The sequence below is a fragment of the Hyla sarda genome, chromosome 5, assembly GCF_029499605.1.
Source record: "Hyla sarda isolate aHylSar1 chromosome 5, aHylSar1.hap1, whole genome shotgun sequence".
Taxonomy (NCBI): Eukaryota; Metazoa; Chordata; class Amphibia; order Anura; family Hylidae; genus Hyla; species Hyla sarda.
Genome location: NC_079193.1, coordinates 353470123 through 353489893, shown reverse-complemented (window position 1 = coordinate 353489893; position 19771 = coordinate 353470123). Strand labels below are relative to the sequence as shown.

The 19771-nt window shown below is 41.4% G+C and overlaps 1 protein-coding gene and 1 long non-coding RNA gene across 4 annotated transcripts in view; one reads left to right on the top strand and one right to left on the bottom strand.

Moving 5' to 3' along the window:
- Positions 1 to 7581, bottom strand: part of LOC130274375 (uncharacterized) — a 63934-nt gene extending 56353 nt beyond the window's left edge. For all 3 annotated transcript variants that reach the window (XR_008844344.1, XR_008844346.1, XR_008844345.1), the window contains exons 1-3: positions 7249 to 7581; positions 6079 to 6221; positions 5800 to 5893 (exon numbers count right to left, since the gene is read on the bottom strand). This is a non-coding gene — a long non-coding RNA (uncharacterized LOC130274375). The remainder of the gene's footprint in view (positions 1 to 5799; positions 5894 to 6078; positions 6222 to 7248) is intronic.
- SAMD12 (sterile alpha motif domain containing 12) overlaps positions 1 to 19771 on the top strand; it is a 639318-nt gene that overhangs the window by 321311 nt on the left and 298236 nt on the right. The window lies entirely within an intron of this gene.

Here is a 19771-nt window from a genome sequence, read left to right as displayed (position 1 = left end):
AAAAAATGCAGCATTCACTTGAAAGTCTCTTATATGAATGGAAAGCAATGAGAGAGGCGAGACCGCCATGTGTGTTTTGATATTGGCTGGGGACTCTGCTGTCACAGAGGACTTTGATTTATTGGTTTTTAGCATGATAAAGCAGAGGGGTGCAGCACGCACAATGCATTACCTTCTGTAATATATAGCACAATGGACGCTGGATATCACAGCACAGTTAGGTCTTTTATTTACGGTACATGGAAGGTCTAATATATATATATATATATATATATATATATATATATATATATATATATGTATAGAGAGAGAGATTTTTGTGTTGCGACTGTTGGTGGTTAATGGAAAAATGAATTCCCGTCATGGTAAAATATTTTTCAGTGTTTTGCCTTTATGTACAGCCCCCTCCGACTGCCATTTGCACGCTACATTAGTGGTAAAAATAATGATCGGATCAGGGATATTGTTATGCAGGTTGTAAATAGGTTGGAGCCATCAGCTCTCACTTTTCTGACCATTCACATGTATTTATTATGATTGTGACTAACACGTGACAGATCATATTAGAAAATCTGACCTAATACTGTATTTTTTTCCTTGAAAAAAAATAGTCACTGTTAAATTTTAAAGAATTTTTCAGGATATGTCATGAATATCCGATTAATATCAGATCGTCAATCTACTATTTTGCAGCGCTGTAGCGCCACTAGACACAGTGAGACAGAGCTGGAAGCAGACAGCTCCGTACATTATGTAGTGGCCATTTAGTGTTACTGCAGCTTAACTCCAATTGAAGTGTATGAAAACTAAGCATACCCTACTCAACTTGCAATGTTCTTTCCTGGACTATTGGAACCTGAAACCATACACAACATACAATGGATGCTTCAAAGGCTGGATGATCTGACCAATCTGAGTAGCCATTTCACTGTTAAAACACTTATGATACTAAAGTGCATGCACTGACTGGCTGTTTTATCCCTCATTCCAGTACAACATACCGTATATACTCAAGTATAATGCCCCCCTCGGCTTATATTCGAGTGAACTCTCCGCCTGTCAATCCCTTTCAGTGGTCTTCAACCTGCAGATCTCCAGATGTTACAAAACTGCAACTCCCAGCATTCCAGTAACATCTGGAGGTCCTAATCCCCTTGTGCCATTATTCCCCCTCCATCCTGATCCTCTTGCACCATCCCCCCCCCTCCATCTTAATCCCCTTGTGCCATTATTCCCCCTCCATCCTTATCCCCTTGTGCAATTCCCCCCTTCCTCTGATCCCATTTTGCCATATTGGATAATAATAGCACAAGGGGATAAAGATGGAGGGGGAATAATGGCAAAGGGAGATTAAGATGGAGGGGGAATAATGGCAGAATGGGATAAAGATGGAGGGGGAATAATGGCAAAGGGGGATTAAGATGGAGGGGAAATAATGGCAAAGGGGGATTAAGATGGAGGGGAATAATGGCAGAATGGGATAAAGATGGAGGGGGAATAATGGTACAAGGGGATAAAGATGGAGGGGGAATAATGGTACAAGGGGATTAAGATGGAGGAGGAATAATGACACAAGGGGATATAAATGGAGGAGGAATAATAACACAAGGGGATAAAGATGGAGGAGGAATAATAACACAAGGGGATAAAGATGGAGGAGGAGGAATAATAACACAAGGGGATAAAGATGGAGGAGGAATAATGGCAAAGGGGGATAAAGATGGAGGGGGAATAATGGCACAAGGGGATTAAGATGGAGGGGGGAATAATGGTACAGGGGGATTAAGATGGAGGGGGAAGAATAGCACAAGGGGATTAAGATGGAGGGGGAAGAATAGCACAAGGGGATTAAGTATTGCATTAGTAAAAATGTAAGAACACTCCTTTTGTCCGTGGGTACCCCTCGCGTGCAAGTTCTGCGTGAGGGGGTACCTGCGGACATACTTTCAGCCTTTGGGGGGTGCAGTCACAAAAAAGGTTGAGAACCACTGTTTTAATGAGTGGAGTGACCGCTGTGTGGGAGGGAGATTATTCTCCACACGGCTGCAGGGAAATGCAGTTTCAAGCACAGCACGGCTCGCATGGAAGACTAGCTGTGCAGCAATGGGTGGAGTGGCTGATGTGTGGAGGGAGTGGCCTCACACTTATAAACAAGGGATCCTGAGACTTGTAGTTGGAGGGAGGGAACTCCAACAGTAAATAGTAATTTTACAAAAAGAAAGCAGCAGCATTATGGTGGACTCACAACACAGCCATTTAGCACCAAGACAATCGCAGGTCCTTCCCAAGCATGTCCATTACTGTCTGGCAGGTAAGTACTAAAGTCACCTTATGGTTGATAGCCCCTTTAATATACTGTAGTACATTAAGGGAGGATTGTATTCTGAATTGTTGGTCTGAAGTGGACCTACCCTTTCACCTGCCCCTTCCTTTTAACCTATATTTTTAGATCCATAACATCCTGCTCGCTTATTTGTCAATGTATAATTCATTAGCAGATGAGAAGAAGAATTTTTCTGTTCTATTCAGAAAGGAGAATCAATGTTAGATCCACCCACATAGGCGAGTAACGGAGATGCATGGGCTTCCGACTAAGACTCTCAGTGCGGCTGTAATGGGCCTTGTTGCGTTTGTGTTGTCCTTCCTGGGTCGACCATTAATGATTTGCGCGGCTCACAAATTCATTGTAATATGATTTAGGTCTAAAAGAGTACTGCATGTGGGAGTCTATTATTATTGTTTCCTCCTATTAAAATCTTTGGCTCCTGTAAAAAAAAAAAAGTACTAAAAGTCTCCAGCTCCGAACCTGAACAGAATCAATAGAGTTCCCATCAGCTCAGTAAATAACTTATCAAGCTATTTCCAGTAAAAAGCAAACCCAGGCGTTCATTAACCCTGTGTATAATATACAGCCGAATAATCAGAGGATTGTGTACAGAGGCTGCGCCAAAGATATTCTGCATATGACAGTTATGGGCCTAATAGACCTCCGTCATGTGACCAGAAGGTATCGGCAAATACAGAGTTGATACCCCTATGTAAATGGGGCTTTTGAATTTTTACTTATATTATATATATATATATATATATATATATATATATATATATATATATATATTCTAGCTGAGTACCCAGCATTGCCTGGTTTTTCCTACCTTATCCTTGTGGGGGAGGAAAAGCAACATAAGAGGAAGTACTTGTCCTAATATCCCATCCTCAATTCTTATCCTCATATACCGACCTCTTATCCCGTCCTCATATCCCACCTCATATCCAGTCCTCATATCCCACCTCATATCCAGTCCTCATATCCCACCTCATATCCCACCTCATATCCCGTCCTCATATCCCACCTCATATCCAGTCCTCATATCCCACCTCATATCCAGTCCTCATATCTCACCTCATATCCCGTCCTCATATCCCACCTCATATCCAGTCCTCATATCCCACCTCATATCCAGTCCTCATATCCCACCTCATATCCAGTCCTCATATCCCATCCTCATGTCCCATCCTCATATCCCGACTTCATATCCCGTCCGCACATCCAGTCCTCATATCTCCTCCTCACAACCCATCCTCATACCCAGTCCTCAAATCCCAACCTCATATCCCATCCTCATATCCCGACTTCATATCCCGTCCGCACATCCAGTCCTCATATCCCTGCTCATATCCCCTCCTCACAACCCATCCTCATATCCCGTCCTCAAATCCCAACCTCATATCCCGACCTCATATCCCGACCTCATATCCCAACCTCATATCCCGTCTTAATATATTGTCCTCATCTCCTGCCCTCATATCCTGTCCTCATATCTCATCCTCATATCTCATCTTCAGGTGGGACTGAGTTGTGATGAAGAAATTGTAGGGTGAAAATAAAAGGAGGCCTGTTTTTGTTGAAGTGGGCATGACTTGCAAGCAGGACCAATGCACAAAAAGGTAGAAAATAAAGACTGTGTGGCTTAAATGGTGGGTGTAGCTTTGCGAGATGGGGTGTGGGAGTGGTGTGGCCGGACTGACACACTCACCAGGAGATGCAGAGTAGAGCTTGAGGAGTAAGGTCCTACAGTGCTTTGCAAAAGTATTCATATTCATATTTTGGAACAGCCTTTAATTCAGTGTTTTGTTAATCTGAATTTTATTTGATGGATCAGAACACAATAGTCTAAGATGGTAAAGTGAAATTAGAAAAAAAATAAATGAAGACGTCACTCGTCATTGCGCCTCGCAGCGCATAGCAACGACACAGGAGATGCCACACCGGAGCCAGAAGCGGCGCGGAACCGACCCCGGCAACAGGTCATTGTAAAACAAGGGATGGGGGAGGCAATGGGGCAGCGACGGCCTCTCTCCCCCTGCCTTTCCTGGGGGCTTCTGCGGGGTCAGAAACAGTATATCGGGGTATACGCATGCGCACACACGCACCCTCATTTTACCAAGGATATTTGGGTAAAAAACTTTTTTTACCCAAATATCCTTGGTAAAATGAGGGTGCGTGTCATAGGCCGGTGCGTGGTATACCCCGATAAATACAGTATATATAATAAAAGAGCAATTAGCAGTGTTTTACCACTTACTCCACAGTGGGGGGGATAAAAGCTTTCCTTTACATCCCCCCCCTCCAGGTAGGTATATACTATTGCCACCAAGGCCCCAATTTCTATCTTCCACAGTTGTGAGTAAGTTCCAATAGTTATAGTTTAAGATGTTTTATTAGCCTAATACAACATCTTAAAATATAACTATTGGAACTTACTCACAACTGTGGAAGATAGAAATTGGGGCCTTGGTGGCAATAGTATATACCTACCTGGAGGGGGGGATATAAAGTGAAGTGTACACCCCCACTGTGTAGTAAGTGGTAAAACACTGCTGATTACTCTTTTATTGTACTGTATATTACACATTTGTCAATGGCAAATATATAAGTGCACACACGTTCATAGCATTTATTCTGCACATCGATCCATATAAACAGGGTGTTTGCGCTCGGGTGGAGGGAGGTGGAAGGGGGGAATGTTGATAGCGTTTGTGCAGTGCTGTGTGCGCTTGGGGGCTGTGGGTTGGTCATACGCACATTGCATGCAGGCTGTACATACGCCCATAGCTTATACTATTTATAAGCTTATAGTATTTATATTGTTCTTACGCTCATTGTATTCATGCCATACATACGCTCATAGCTTTATACTGTTTATCTGCTGATAGCATTTATCTTGTGCATTCATATCATACATACGCTGATAGTTTTACTGGCAGGCGTTGTTAAGCAGTTACCAAATTTTGGGGCCCCTTACACAGCTCAAGGCTCGGGCCCCCCTCCCATGGCCCACTACCAAGTTTGCCCCCAGTGTCCGCCTGCTATCTTACCCACTGTCTACGAAAAAAATATTTTAAAACACACGACAAGAAAAACAAGAGCCCTTTAAGTTAATGAGGAAGGAAAGAGGAAATATCACTATAAATATTACCATCTTACAGTTACTGACCAAATCCTGTTTACTGAGACCCATTTTACCAATAACACCAGTATGCAAGGAGGAAAATGATCACTATACATATCACTATACATATACTGTTACTGACCAAATCCTGTGCATTGAGACCAATTATACCAATAATAATACCAGCATAAATGTGAGAATAATACCGCCACACCATGACCACCACATAGTGATTGAAATAAAACTGCTAAACATAGACCAATATCCCCCAATACAAAGCCCACATAGTAGGGACCCTGGCTCTGCAGTCCCTGTGATTACAGTGCAGTAACATCTGCTGACTCACAGGAGGCGTCTTCTTGGAATGGTTCTCTTTCATTTTCTATCTTGTTCTGACCATCATGAAGTCTTCTTCCAACCATTACTCCTCTTCACAGAATCTGATAGACACAGAAATTAGATAGACAGATAGATAGACACGAGATAGATAGATATGAGATAGATAGATATATAGATAGATAGATAAATAAATAGATATGAGATAGATAGATAATTAGATAACTTGAGAAAGCCAGTGAGAGACTGGTGAAATGTTGTCTTTGCACATGATGGAATAAACAACCACCTTTTGCATATGTGTGGAGTGCTGCATCATCTTTATTTCTCTTGATTGAGGAACCAGTGGACCCAGGTTCCAGGAATGCGGGCACCCCATTTTCATTTTCTTCTTCTACTCTGGACGACTGAGGTGCTGTCTTTATCTATTTGCTAGATAATTAGATAGATATGAGTAGTGTTGCTCGCGAATATTCGAATTTTATTCGCGAATATCGCATATTCGCGAATTCGCGAATATTCGCGAATATAGCGCATTATATTCGTAATTACGAATATTCGTTTTTTGTTTTTTTTCCACAGTACACATCACAGTGATCATCCCTCTCTGCTTCCAGCTTATGTGGTGTAAGAAGGCTCTAATACTACTGTGTGAGACTGGTGTGCGAATTTTCGCATATGCGAACATTTGCATATGCACATTTTCGCATATGCGAATTTTCGCTTATACTAAAATTTGTATATGCAAATTTTCGCATATGTTAATTTTCGCACACGTGAATATTCGCATATGCGAAAATAAAACGAGAATATTACGAATATGCGAATATTCGCGAATACAACGAATATTCGTCCATATATTCGCGAATATTCGCGAATTCGAATATGGCCTATGCCGCTCAACACTAGATATGAGATAGATAGATGGATAGCTATAGATAAATAGATATGAGATAGATAGATAGATAGATAGATATGAGATAGATAAATAGATAATTAGATAGATATGAGATAGATAGATAGATAGATAGATAGATAGATAGATATGAGATAGATGGCTTTGGCTGTCTGGGCATCCTGGAAGTTGTAGTTTTGTAACAGCTGGAGGCACCCTGGTTGAGAAACAATGAGATGGAGCATATGGTGCATATTTACCTCCAACTAATTGTTTCTCAAAAAGGGTGCCTACAGCTGTTGCAAAACTACAACTCCCAGCATACCTTTGGCTGTGTGGGCATGCTGGGAGTTGTAGTTTTGCAGTTTTGGAACAGCTGGGGGCACCCTTGTTAAACAATGAGATGGAGGTAAATAGACATTATCTCAATGTTTCTTAACCAGGGTGCCTCCATCTGTTGCATGAGATAATGGGATAATGCCTATATACCTCCCAATAATCCCCAAATTGCATCCTGCACACACAACACGACACCCCTTCCCTCCTTCCTAGAAAGTTACTTACTTTGATGGGCAGGACCCAGTTGTAGGCATTGGAAGGCTTCCTCTTCCCAATGGTGAGCTGGTATCAGCAGAGTCTATGGAGCAGGACATGTGCTCCTGCTCCACCAATAGTGTGAGGGGGGCGGGGTCATAGCTCTCTGCTCTTCTCATCCCAGGCAGACAGTGCAACCCCTGCGCTGATTTTACGGGGCCCACATGCCGCAGGTGTAAAGAAAAAATGTGGGTGGCAGTAGAGGGCCCCCTCTGGCTCAGGAAGTGCCCGACCGTCAGTCTGCCTCTGGAAGCAGGAGACTACTTTACAGCAGTCTCCTGCTTCTGTGCGGGGGCTGCTGCAGGGGGGGTGCAGCTGGGGTCCGGGCCTCCTAGGAGCTCGGGCCCCTTACTGCTGTACTGGCTGTACCCCCTGGCAGTTACGATGTTTCACTCGATCGCAGCGGTCACTATACATAAGCCTGTAACAATTTATATTCAAACGCTTGTAGCATCTCTACTGTTCATACATAGCATTTCACTATGTATATATATATATATATATATATATATATATATATATATACACAGTGATCCCTCAACTTACAATGGCCTCAACATACAATAGTTTCAACATACAATGGTCTTTTCTGGACCATTGTAAGTTGAAACCAGACTCAACATGCAATGTACAGACAGTCCGGATCTGTGAAACGTGTCAATGGCCAGAAGAACTGACCAATCAGAATGGGCATTCACTGGTAAAACCCCTGTATTACTGAAGCATATGCACTGACTGGTGTCTGGTAGCGCCCCCTACAGTACAGGGAGGTATTACATGTTCTGTACTCTTTACCTGTACCAGGGTTACCTGCTCCTCTGGACACCAGGTAAGGGCGACTCCATGTTAATTTTTTTAGGACACTGCGGATACTGTACAGGACCCCGAAGAAGCTCCTGTCCTCTAGATAGACCAGTGTTTCCCAAGCAGGGTGCCCCCAGCTGTTGCAAAACTACAACTCCCAGCATGCCCTGACAGCCTTTGGCTGTCCGGGCATGCTGGGAGTTGTAGTTTTGCAGCAGCTGGGGGCTCCGTGCTTGGGAAACACTGACTTAGACAGTGATTTACAGCTCCCTGCAGATCTTTCTTACTTTTAAATGTAAGGATTTATTTTTCTTTAATTTTCTGTTTTTTCTATTTTTGGATGACATTTTGGTGCCTTTAGAACCAATTACCAGGTTTCCATAGAGTTCTGGTCTCAACATACAATGGTCGTCCTGGAACCAATTAATATTGTAACTTGATGGACCACTGTGTGTGTATATATATATATATATATATATATATATATATATATATATATATATACATATCTTTTATGCTTTACATACACTTGTAGCAGATCATAAATTCATAACTTTCTTTACATTATCACAGTACATACGCTCCAGTACACGTACATTAGATATGCTCCAGTACATAGCATACGGCCATAGTTTGTTATTCTATGCATTTGCTCATAGTTTTATCTTGGTGCATACGTGCGTAGCCTCCACAGTAGGTATGTTTATTATGTGCATACGTTCCTAGCGTTGGATAGCTGTTGCATCTCTTGCTGTGCATACATTTATGATACACGATTATAGCATTCATATTGGGGGAGATTTATCAAAACCTGTGCAGAGGAAGAGTGGTGCAGTTGCCCATAGCAACCAATCAGATTGCTTCTTTCATTTTCCACAGGCCTCTAAAGAGGCCTGTGGAAAATGAAAGAAGCAATCTGATTGGTTGCTATGGGCAACTGCACCACTCTTCCTCTGCACAGGTTTTGATAAATCTCCTCCATTGGGCTTATAGCAGCTATACCGAGCACACATTTCTTAAGCCGGCCACGTCTGCAGGGGGGACGCACCACATAGGTTATTGTTACGGACATGTCTTCAGAGCAATAACATCTTGATTAGCGAGTTTTTATTTTGTGTATACTGTTAGCAGGTTTATTCTGTACATACGGTTAACATGTTTAATGCTGGGCATACAGTTGACTTATTCTGGGCTTACGGTTGGCATGTTTATTCCGCGCATACGGTTAGGGTGTTTTATTCTGTACTAAGGTGCTCGTGTTTTTTTCTGCGCTAAAAAATAAAGGGAACACTTAGACAACACAATGTACCTCCAAGTCAATGACACTTCTGTGAGATCACACTGTCCACTCAGGAAGAACACTGATTGACAATCAATTTCACATGCTGTTGTGCAAATGGAACAGACAACAGGTGGAAATTATAGATAATTAGCAAGACACTCCCAATAAAGGATTGGTTCTGCAGACCACTTCTCGGTTCCTATGCTTTCTAACTGATGATTTGGTCAATTTTTAATGCTGGCGGTGCTTTCACTCTAGTGGTAGCATGAGACAGAGTCTACAACCCACACAAGTGGCTCAGGTAGTGCAGCTCATCCAGGATGGCACATCAATGCGAGCTGTGGCAAGAAGGTTTGCTGTGTCTGTCAGTGTAGTGTCCAGAGCATGGAGGCACTACCAGGAGACAGGGCAGTATATCAAGAGATGTGGAGGAGGCCGTAGGAGGGCAACAACCCAGTAGCAGGCCCGCTACCTCTGCCTTTGTTCAAGGAGGAACAGGAGGAGCACTGCCAGAGCCCTGCAAAATGACCTCCAACAGGCCACAAATGTGCATGTGTCCACTCAAACGGTCAGAAACAGACTCCATGAGGGTGGTACGAGGGCCTGATGTCCACAGGTGGGGGTTGTTCTTACAGCCCAATGCCGTGCAGGACGTTTGGCATTTGCCAGAGAACACCAAGATTGGCAAATTCGACACTGGAGCCCTGTGCTCTTCACAGAAGAAAGCAGGTTCACACTGAGCACGTGACAGAAGTGATGTAGTCTGGAGATGCCGTGGAGAATGTTCTGCTGCCTGCAACATCCTCCAGCATGACCGTTTTGGCGGTGGGTCAGTAATGGTGTGGGGTGGCATTTCTTTTGGGGGCCGCACAGCCCTTCATGTGCTTGCTAGAGGTAGCCTGACTGCCATTAGGTACCAAGATGAGATCCTCAGACCCCTTGTGAGACCATATGCTGGTGCGGTTGGCCCTGGGTTCCTCCTAATGCAAGACAATGCTAGACCTCATGTGGCCGGAGTGTGTCAGCAGTTCCTGCAAGAGGAAGGCATTGATGCTATGGACTAGCCCGCCCGTTCCCCAGACCTGAATCCGATTGAGCACATCTGGGACATCATGTCTCGCTCCATCCACTAATGCCACATTGCACCACAGACTGTCCAGGAGTTGGCGGATGCTTTAGTCCAGGTCTGGAAGGACATCCCACAGGAGACCATTCACCACCTCATCAGGAGCTTACCCAGGCATTGTAGGGAGGTCATACAGGCACGTGGAGGCCACACACACTACTGAGCCTCATTGTGACTTGTTTTAAGGACATTACATGAAGTTGGATCAGCCTGTAGTGGGGTTTTCCGCTCTGATTTTGAGTGTGACTCCATATCCAGACCTCCATGGGTTGATACATTTGATTTCCATTGATAATTTTTGTGTGATTTTGTTGTCAGCACATTCAACTATGTAAAGACGAAAGTATTTCATATGATTAGTTCATTCAGATCTAGGATGTGTTTTCTTAGTGTTCCCTTTATTTTTATGAGCAGTGTGTGTGTGTATATATATATATATATATATATATATATATATATATATTAAGTAAGAGTTATATTACTGACATATTTGGTGGCACCAATTAACACATTAATGTCATGAATGGCGCCAAGTAACAGGTATAATAATGTCATGGTTGGGGCCATCGTAAAGAGTGGGTTATGTCTTGAATGCTAAGTGGCAGCTATAATAGTGTGATGGTACCTGACCATTGTAAATCAAAATAGTGTCAAGATTGGCGCTAAGTGACAATTATTGTAGTGTCATGGCATTGGTTTCATTGTGGGGAAAAAATCTTAAATGCTGTGTGGTATACTATTGTGCATGGTACTATAACATGAATTGGCATAAAACTACCACCAGGTGCCAGGCAACATCTTTATTATGTCTGATAGATAAAAAATAAAAAACAAAACCATATTAGTGTCTTGGTGTCAAGTGTAACGTATTTTGGTGTCATGATTTGTGTCAAGTGACACTGTATTAGTGTCATGTCTGTGGTCAAGGAGCATGTAAGAGGGGAATCAGAAGTGAATATTATGAAGACATTGGAGGAGATTTATCAAAACCTGTCCAGAGGAAAAGTTGCCCAGTTGCCCATAGCAACCAATCAGACAGCTTCTTTCATTTTTGAAAAGGCTTCTGAAAAATGAAAGAAGAGATCTGATTGGTTGCTATGGGCAACTCAGCAACTTTTCCTCTGGACAGGTTTTGATAAATCTCCCCCAGTTGAACATTTTTTTTTTTTGGAGTAGGGTCATGGTATCTCCAACAATTAGCAGAATACAGGGTTAATTCAGAGAGGTAAATTTATGATCAATAACAACCTAAAACATGTGCCCAACACAGGCGGTCACTTCCAGAACAGGTTACAGTGTCTTTAAGACCGGCTATTTTGGATACCTTTGCAGACTTGTGTTGTAACAAGAAACAATGGATTCACATATAACAAGTTATACTCAAGATCCTGCAACCATTAGGACATAACTAGGGATGGTTTAGGAGCGATCTATCTATTATTTGTCCTCACTTACCGCCCACTGACAGTTTAGGGCTCATCCATGTTGGCATGTTTTTTTGAAACGTACCTGACATATCACTGAAAAAATAGTGCTTTACATGTCTTTTTTTATGTGCCTAGCTTCTGTATTTGGCTCATATATCCCTCTGTTCTGCTGCTCACTCATTCTAACATTCACTGCTCAGGAAGGGGTATGTCTGAGGCAAGCACTGAGCCCGCCCTCACTCACCATTCATTCACTTCCTCCCTGAGTCTGCTGTAATGTGCTGTGTCTCTTTATCCAATCACTGTAGGTAACCCCTCCTCTGTTTTCATGCTGCATAGAACAGGAATGAGCACATAGGACTGCTAGTCCCACCCTCACTTCTTGGACTTTTTCCCAGCCTGTGCTTTGGCTGGGACAAAGATGATGCTGCAGCCAGACAAGATTATGTTCTAGATGTTATGGGGACCCCTAGTGGTCTTTTTTTATAAGCCATGATTTCTATAAACAGGAGATAACCTTTTTTATGAAGTATATCAGAAAGGCTAATGTTTTGCCGAGATGTACAACATATAAAGAGTATTTGATTCTGACAGTGCCCATTTAATTGTAAAAAGCCGTAAATGCGTTAAATTAACAAACTATTCAATCGTGATCTGATCCCCCATTTAGCCATAGGTCAGAACCTCGGTAATATTTTAGAAGTGGATAGGACTGATTGGTTGCGGTGGTCATGTGACATCCCCTCCTAAAGTAGGACTGCAGTGCTGACCGGAGGCTGAATTGGCGCTGGATCAGCGATGTATGTAATGTATATAGTTTGTTAATTTAATGCATTAATGCATTACAAGCATCCATTATATTAGGGTTATAATTAGGGGCAAGTGACAGGTATAACATTGTCATAATTGGCGCCAAGTGTCTTACTTAGCGGGGACGGATATATATTAGCGCCATAGTTGGTGCCAAGTGATAATTATATTAGTGTCACGATACCTGTCAGGATCAGGTGACAGGTATATTAATGTCTAACTGGTGCCAATTGAATCATAGTCCCATTAATGTCATGATTGGAGTCAAGTGACAATTATTTTAATGTCATAATCGGTGCTAAGTGACATAGTTTCATGTTTGGCACTGAGTGAAAGCTATGTTAGCTTCTTGACAACACAGCCAATTTTCATTTTAGAGACATAACTTTATTTTTTTTTCATCTATAGGGCCCTATGGGTTTGTTTTCTTGTGGAATCTATTATACTTAGTAACTATAAACAAAAACATATATATATTTGGGGGGAGGAGGGGTGGTAAGTTAGGCTCTCCAGGGGAAGAATCCCCCCAAAAATGTACTAACCCATTTATTTGTGTTTTTCTTCACTTCTCGATTCAGATACATGAATGCGGAGGACTACGTCGGATTCGGTGGACCACGACAATGGCTTGCATTTTTTTTGTTTGTTTAGTTTTAATAAAATGGTTAATGAGAGCTGTGGGGGAGTGTTTTTCCAAATAAAAATGTTTTAACTTGTGTGTGTGTTTTTTTTTTACTTTACAAGCTTAGTAGTGAAAGCCGTCTTTTAGAAGGAGTCCATTACTAAGCCAGGGCTTAGAGTGAGCCCCCAAAACAGCTAGCGCTAACCCCCAATTATTACCCTGGTACCCACCACCACAGCGGTACCAGCACTCTTTGGCCTAGGCAGTAACAGACTGGCGTTATTTAGGCTGGGGAGGGCCAGTAACAATCGTCCTTGCCCGCCCTGGTAGCGACAGGCTGTTGCTGCTTGTTGGTATCTGGCTGAAAATGACAGGGAACCACATGCGTTTTATTTATTTTTTATTTAAAAAAACTAAAAACGTGTGTGGTTCCCCATGTTTTCATTTTCAGCCAGATACCAAGCAAACAGCAACAGCCTGATGTTACCAGGATGGCTGAGGACCATTGTTACTGGCCCTCCCCAGCCTAAATAACACCAGCCTGTTGCCGCCTAGGCCCAACAGCACCATATTTGTCGCTCTGGGCCTGTTAGTAGCGGTGGGTATCAGGGTGATAATTGGGGGTTAGCGCTAGCTGTTTTTGGGGCTCACGCTAAGCCCCGGCTTAGTAATGGACTCCTTCTATAAGACGGCTTCTACTACTAAATCTGTAAAGTAATTTTAAAAAAACACACACACAAGTTAAAGCATTTTTATTAGGAAAAACACTCCCCCACAGCTCTAGTTAACCATTTTATTAAAACTAAACAAACACAAAAAAATGCAAGCCATCGTCGTAGTCCACCGAATCCTACGTAGTCCTCCGCATTCACGTATCTGAAATGAGAAGTGAAGACAAACACAAAAATATGGGTAAGTACATTTTTGGGGGTTCTTCCCCTCGAGAGCCTAACTTACCACCCCTGTCCCAGCTCTGTCCTCTTCCTGTGTTGCTCCACTTCTAGTGGCGGAGCAGGAACGGAGGTGGGTAAGTGGCCTTCTCATCACTGTATACAGCCATCTATATAGATGGCTGTATACCCCTAATAAACTAACTAGCGCAACTCAGAGCGCAATTGCCTCTGCTACATTAACATACAAGGACGTACTCGCCTCTGCTACTTTAAGGTAGCAGAGTGCCATTTCCTCTGCTACTTTTGCAAAACTACAACTCCCATCCTGCCTTTGGCTGTCTGAGAATTCTGGGAGTTTGAGCTCCTTCACTGTATGACTGAGCTAAGCTACACCCTACTCAACTGTAGTCTCTTTACTTTAAAACCTATAACCTACCTCCTTTCACTATAAAGCCCAAGCAACGCTAACTACATTACAATCTAAGCTAGCTATGCTACACTAATGTTAAACTACGCTAACCCTCTCTCCCTGCCTTCTACTCTACGCTACCTAATCTAACTACGTACGCACTCTAACTACGTACTCTAACTGCATAGCAGAGGAAATCTGCCCATGCACTCTTAGTTTTCTACGAATCATAAAAAACTGCTTGCACAGTACAGACAACTGCGCATACGCAGGGCTACGCTAGCGCTAGACTCCTAACGCTGCCTACATTAGCCCTATGCTGTCAGTGTAGTGCTGCGCATGCACTCTAAGTTTTCTATGGATCAAGGTAAACTTTACAGCACCGGGGCCCCGTACGGGAGATAACAGGGGGCCCTAGCGTTTGGACCCCCGGCAATCTGAAACTTCTGAAAACTGAAATTTTTTAAACAACCATCAGATTGCTATTGCATAGCAGTGATCAATTACTTTGGCACTCTGCTAGTAGAGTCTGCCTAGGCAAACTCTATAAGCAGATCATAGATTGTCAGGCACGGAGGACAGCCTTCGTTACTGATGGTCATTGATTGCCTTCGGCTGTCTGGGCATGCTGGGAGTTATAGTTTTGCATCAGCTGCAAGCATTCTTGTTGGGAAACACTGGGTTAACATAATGCAACAGATGGCCATTATACAAAAGCTGTGTGTTCAATGGAAACAAACAAAAATAAATAATCGGTAAAAAAAATAAACAAATAAGTAAAATAAATAAGTGAATACATCAACAAATAAAGAAATTCAATTAATTAATTAATTAAATAGATAGATATGAGGGATATATAGATATGAGGGATGGATGGATGGATGGATGGATAGATAGATAGATAGATAGATAGATAGATGGATAGATAGATATGAGATAGATATGGGATAGATAGATAGATAGATAGATAGATATGAGATAGATAGATAGATAGATAGATAGGAGATAGATAGGAGATAGATAGATAGATATGAGATAGATAGATAGATAGATATGAGATAGATAGATATAAAATTGATATTTAGATAGATAGATATGAGATAGATAGATAGATAGATATGAGATAGATAGATATGAGATAGATAGATATGAGATAGATAGATAGATAGATAGATATGAGATAGATAGATATGAGAGATAGATAGATAGATATTGAAGGAAAACAGCAGCACTCGCAGGTTGCAGGTGAATAGTGTGTGGCTTTATTCACAAAGCATCAGTAGTAGCAACGTTTCAGCCTTCTCACAAGGCCTTTGTCCAGGACAAAGGCCTTGTGAGAAGGCTGAAACGTTGCTACTACTGATGCTTTGTGAATAAAGCCACACACTATTCACCTGCAACCTGCGAGTGCTGCTGTTTTCCTTCGATATTCACCTGGGACTTGGGACCGAGTCAACCAGCGAGCACCATCCCGCACACCGTAGTGCTGCCCGTTTCTTTCTACTATAGATAGATAGATAGATATGAGGGATAGATAGATAGATATGAGATAGATAGATAGATATGAGATAGATAGATATGAGATAGATAGATAGATAGATAGATAGATATGAGAGATAGATAGATAGATAGATAGATATGAGATAGATAGATATGAGATAGATAGATATGAGAGATAGATAGGAGATAGATAGATAGATATGAGATAGATAGATATGAGATAGATAGATAGATATGAGATAGATAGATATGAGATAGATAGATATGAGAGATAGATGATAGATAGAAAGATATGAGGGAGATAGATAGATAGATAGATAGATAGAATTCCCATTCAAATTTCATCTTTAATTGTATATTCTAGTTGGGCGTCCAAATGCAAGACAATGGTGCAGAAAATGAACAGCATTAGGTTAATCCCGAAAAGAAAAAATGGAATTTTGTTAATGCCTTCTCTATATTACATGATTTTGTTCACTCCTCAATGTTCCCAGCGCCTTCTGTCTCTGCCGTCCTCCAATATTTACTGGAGACGAAGAAAAGAAAAAGCCGCGACACAAAGATTATTAATTGTGATTTATGTCTATTGTCCTGTCTCATGGAGGGTGACTATTAGCTAACATGATAGAGGAGCACATTCATAACACGACATATGTCTGCGCCAACTCTGACCCTGGTGAATCAGTGGGCAGCGAGAAAATAAACCTGTGGTCGGAGATGCCAGGCGAAGGCCCCAGCTGTCCGGACAGCATGTTCTTCAAGTGTCAGCACAGTGGGTACCATCATTACAGGACTAATCTGGTGAGCAGTAAATAGCGGTTCATTAGGATAAAAGGGATGTCTTATTTTTCCAGATTATTTTTTTTTTCGCCTGTGTGCCCCGAGCAGCAGAAGGCTGGCGATCACATTACAGGAGACGACGGGCTCACCGGCTGCCTTGTTATCTGTTGTGAGAGCGGAAATAACTTAGTGCAGAATCTTTCACTTTTTTTTGCTTGTGTTTAGAGGTCGCCATCTGTTCAGATTCTGACAGTGTCCGGGGCCTTGAGTTTGAGGGGGTTATCAAGGACGAAGACAATGATGGTCTATGGTAGGGTAGGGCAGCCATGTCTGATGGGGGGGGGGGGGGGGATAGAGATGATTAAGATAGATTTTACATAGATTTTAGACTGATAGATAGATATCAGATAGATGAATACATAGAAGATAGATAGATAGATATGACACTGATAGATAGATATGAGATAGATAGATATGAGATAGATAGATATGAGATTGATAGATATGAGATTGATAGATATGAGATTGATAGATATGAGATTGATATGAGACAGACAGATATGAGATAGATAGATATGAGATAGATTAATACATAGAAGATAGATAGATAGATATTAGATAGATATGAGATAGATGAGTACATAAATAGATAGATAGATAGATAGATAGATAGATATGAGATATATAGATAGATAGATATGAGATAGATGAGTACATAGAAGATAGATAGATATGAGATAGATAGATAGAAAAAAGTAGAAGAACAGCACAACCAATTTGAATATAGTCGTAGGGAGGTGCACGCGGATCCTGAATCCTTGGTTAGGGGATCAAAATATCCAGACAGCAGAAAAAATCTTGTCCACAGCACCAAAATCCATAAAAAAGTGAATTTTATTCCATAACAGGTGTCAATACAGCAGCGACGTTTCAGTCAGCTCAACCTGACCTTTCTCAAGCAGTATACCATCAGTGTCAACTACATATATATAAGGGTACCAATCACAACAGGTACCAAATAGTGTAAACAATCAATTAATAATAAAGTGCATAACAAAAGTGCATAGACACAGTGTAAACCATTATCAAATCACAAAAACAGTGCAGCAATATCTCAAAATCACATACATCATTGTTAAAAAAACTTACATAATAAAGTGCAAAGATGATATTAAGATAAATGCTCAATGTCCATTCCCCCCACCTTTTTAACCCTTACTTTATAGTTACACATGTGTGTCACTTGATTAAATTAAATGCCGTTGAGCATTTATCTTAATGTCATCTTTGCACTTTATTATGTAAGTTTTTTAACAATGATGTATGTGATTTTGAGATATTGCTGCACTGTTTTTGTGATTTGATAATGGTTTACCTTGTGTCTATGCACTTTTGTTATGCACTTTATTATTAATTGATTGTTTACACTATTTGGTACCTGTTGTGATTGGTACCCTTATATATATGTAGTTGACACTGATGGTATACTGCTTGAGAAAGGTCAGGTTGAGCTGACTGAAACGTCGCTGCTGTATTGACACCTGTTATGGAATAAAATTCACTTTTTTATGGATTTTGGTGCTGTGGACAAGATTTTTTCTGCTGTCTGGATATGAGATAAATAGATATGAGATTGATAGATAGATAGATATGAGATAGATAGATAGATATGAGATAGAAGATATAGATAGATATGAGATAGATAGATAGTTATGAGATAGATAGATAGATAGATAGATAGATAGATAGATAGATAGATAGATAGATATGAGATAGATAGATAGATATGAGATAGATAGATAGTTATGAGATAGATAGATAGAAATGAGATAGATAGATATGGAACAAAGTACGGGTTGAAGAAAAAGGAGAACCCTCTTCCAGGGACTCTTGATCATACCCTGTATCCCCCAGTGGAAATACATGATGAAGTAGGCAACTTTCTGATTGGCTAAAGTGTCTATCAGGAATTCTGAATATACCCGCCCTCTACTGCAAATACAAGACTGAATAGGCGACGCCCTCATTGGTTCAAGCGTCCTCCTATCAGAAACCTTCCATCTCGCAGCATTTTCCTCCATAGTCTTTACATTATCTGGTAGGCAGTGATCGGATTGGTCCAACTACCTGCCCACGTCACCCAAGAAACCTATGATTGGCTTAAACTATATGTTCCCTCACATTCATAATACTTATGTTTACCGCCACACAACCACCCTTCAGCTCATCGATTGGCTGAACAGCTGGCTAACTTTGTCTCCCATTGGTTGAAAGCGCGCACCACGTGACTATATAAACAAAAGAAGCGTTTTCAACATCAACACAATACGTCACCTTAATCTCACAATCTGATTGGTCGCCGACTTTGCATTGAAATAAGCGGCACGTACAAATCCCGACTTACCCATAAGGACGGTATAGTACGTCATCGCGTATCTATACTCTGATTGGCCGCCCTCTTCACATAGACAAACAGCGGCAAGCTTTAACCACGGCCATTGACACTATCAACACTAGCTAGCCCAAGCCTCGTTCTGAGTCCGTGGCTACCATGACTAGTACATAACTGTTAGACTTTGTAAAGTGGATTTACAACGAATAAAGCGAATTCCAATTTTTTATAAGAACTGAACACAATATTTTCTATATTGTTTTCTAAATATGACCATTTTTATTCAAAATGAATATGCAGCATTACTCTTTTCTTATGTTCAACCTTTGACCTGTGCCGGAATGTTTTTGGCGCCAGATTGTAAATGTATTTATGTGTACCACATCCCCTGTCCTGTCTGTACCCCCTATTGTATGTGTTTCAATAAAATATTGTTACATAATACTCT